Here is a 3,276-nt window from a genome sequence, read left to right as displayed (position 1 = left end):
GGCAGCAAGCAGGCTCTGGCCAGCAGGAATGGCAGGCAGTGGGCAGCCTGGGGGCCCGACAGGTGGCCTGGCCACCCGGTGTGCACCCACATGGCTGGGCAGTCTGGGACACTGTGGGACTGCAAGGCACCAGGATCTACGGCCAGATTGGCAGCAGCAGAAGATGGCTGCTGTCCACCAAGGCGGTAGCGAGAGAAGGGACCCCACATGGAAGAGCCTGTCTTATCGCATCTACACAAATATAAGCTCTATGGCCTAAGTCTGGGACAGGAACTGCCAGAACTCACGCAGTAAACTGTCAGTAAATTATTATAAAGCTAAAGCACCCACATGGACTTTGCAATAAAGTATATCACAGAGTCGTTAGAATTCTTCAGAGCTTAGAACTTCTGGTTTTGAAAACTGCTGCAGCATAGCAAAGCAAGCATTCATAGGCTTTGAAATAGAAATTAAATGTAAAGATCATATTCTGCAGGAGAGAATCCTATTTTCATGTGAAATTTCACTATTCATGAGGATGGCAATTTTAAAATTATTTTTTCCTTGCAATCAAAGACAGAGCAAGCAAATACATAAACAGGTTATTAAAATTATATACAAATCATGAAGTCACTTTCAATGTCTGGTACAACTTGCACAAGTTAACAGAAAATGTTAGGGGAAACATTAAAATGTCACTGTATAAATTTACATATAAAATACAAATCAGACTTACATGAAAGTATTTGTATGAAGAGTTAAATCTTTTAAGAAAAATTGTTCCACAAGAAGCATCAGCTCTAGATGTACTAAGATTTATATTTTGAAACAGTTTATCAGAAATTTCTCATGTGACAGCCTATGAAATATTCTTAACAGCTCCAGTAAGATGCCATATCAGTGTTAAGATCCTCATTAAAATTAAAAATGATAAAACATTATTTGTGATCTTGCATTTGCCAATAATGACTAGCATAGCTTTTAATTATGTCAATTGAAATGAAGTTGGAAAAAGTATACACTTTGATGACTTTAATAAATGAATTTGCAAAAAAGTGAGCCAGAAAAATCTAATGATCAATCAGATATCATATCAAGGTATTTGTTTATTATATAAAATTATGACAACAAAATTACTTTTGGAATTTTAGATTTATGGTGTTCAGTATCACTATTCCCCCTTACTTATCATTATGAGTAATAAAATATTTTGAAAGGAAAAATCTTTATATTTTAGTCTTTAACTGCACTTTTTTTAAATTGCTTTTTGAACACGAGGCCTTGCATTTTCATTTTGAACTGGGCTCTGCAAATTATGTAGTGGTCCTGATTCTGAAAACTAGTATTTTTTTTAAAAGGATTTTCACATTTCCCCAAATTGTCCTGACTCTGTGACAACACTTTCAGACTTTTACAGACTTCCATTAAGTCCAATGAATGACTTTCACATTTTTTAAAACCCCTATCGCAGTGTAGACGGCTGGTCATCTTTCCAAGATGACACTCTCCACCGTGATGTCCTATGCATCCCTTTTTGGGAACCATCTTCTCGACCTGAGACTCATTCTTCTGAATGCCCTCCCTATCACAGATGGCAGACCTGAGTCCTACCATGCCAATTTTTGAAGTCCTTTGGCAGGTAATGTATGTGACAAGTGCTCTGGTAACTGTGAAGAGTGAAGGAATTACCTGAATAACGATGATGAGGACAGAAAGGGCAAATAGAAGGCAGTGTCACCATTAATGATCACAATTCAATTAATCTTCTTGGAGGCTGGGAGGAAAGGCTGTCACATTTGAGGCTTAGCGTCAAGCCAAAGCCAGCGTGTTCCACATTCCACTCCCGGGGATCCACTTTCTAACGCGGGGATGGGGAGACAGCAGCCTCAGGGGCGGGCCTTCCAGGGGTGGTCAGCTTTTGATTGTGGGCAGCCCTCAGGCCTCCTTAAAGCAAAAGGAACAGAGCCTGGGTAGACTAGAACCTACCATTTTCCACTTTCTCTCAAAATACGCACCTCTTCGGGTCTCCTCCCACTCCCAACTGACCAATCCCTCCGCTGCATTATGGAGGGAAGCAATATGATTGGCTTAGTCATAAAGCCCCTATCCCACACTTTGCACCCGTCAGCCTATAAAGGGACAGCCCGCAGATTAGGTGTTCACCTCTGTCCAATTAGAGGCCCAGCGGCGGCTTCCCAGACCGGGACTGAGGCGGAACTTGCAGACAACAGGAAAGTGGGCGTGGCCAGCACTGTGACGGACAGGTCCATACAGAGTGTCGAGCTCCCCTGCTCCTCGCTAGTCTAACCTCCAGTGCTTCTTCTAGTATTTGGGAGACTTTATCATACCTACAGCACCCCTCTTTACTCAGTCCATCATTTACTGATCTGCTCCTTCGTCAAATGTATCTTGACTTCTTCCACTCTTCTCATCACCATGGTGACCATCCTGTCTGGACAATGGGCAGCAACCTCTTGACTACCATTGTCTTTTTAAAGCACACACCAGGATGGTCACCCGCCGCCCTTCAGTGGGTTCCATACAGTTTTAAGTAACCAAACCCCTACTCAAGGCCTCAAGGCCCTGTGACATGCAACCCAAGTACTGTCAGCCTGTCCCTCTGCATTCTCTTCTGTGTGTCCACATCTCCCAAGCTCTTCCCTGCATTCCAGTTCCTCTCTTCAGAATGCTCACTAGCCCACCTTCTTGCCATCAAAGCCCTGTTCATTCTAGAGAGCTCAGGTTAAGGGTCATCTGCTCAGAGGGGCTGTGTCTGAGCCCAGGTCTAAACTCCATCTTCTGACATTCTCTCAGCACTTAACACACCTTAGATTTTTGCTTGCTTGTTGGTTTAACATCCATCTACCTGCTGGAAGACCACCTGTGCCAGGGCAGGGGCTGTCTACCTGGTTCAGTGTTGAACTCCTAGGGCTCAGCACAGTGTTGGGCACTTTATAGGGTCTGGATAAATATTGTGCCAACTCATGGCTACTAACTTTAAAAACACTGTCCTGCAAATATATGTGTCCATAAGAGCATGGGAATGGTCTGGAAGGAATGAGGTCAAGCTCCTAATCTTGGCTGCCTCTGGTGGTTGGGGATGGGACCAGGATAGGGAGTGGTGCACTACACGTAACGTTGTGGGGCACTGGCTTCAACTGTAATGATTTTACTTTTCAGCAAACTATAATGAACAAATAAAGTATGTTCCAGGTCAGGGGAGACAGAGGGGATGGGCAATGCCAAGCCACACTCACGAAGAACAAAAAAACACTGTGACACTCTGCAATCCGCTGG

The sequence above is a fragment of the Camelus ferus genome, chromosome 12 (genome assembly GCF_009834535.1).
Source record: "Camelus ferus isolate YT-003-E chromosome 12, BCGSAC_Cfer_1.0, whole genome shotgun sequence".
In the NCBI taxonomy this organism is placed as follows: domain Eukaryota; kingdom Metazoa; phylum Chordata; class Mammalia; order Artiodactyla; family Camelidae; genus Camelus; species Camelus ferus.
This window is presented reverse-complemented; position numbering follows the sequence as displayed.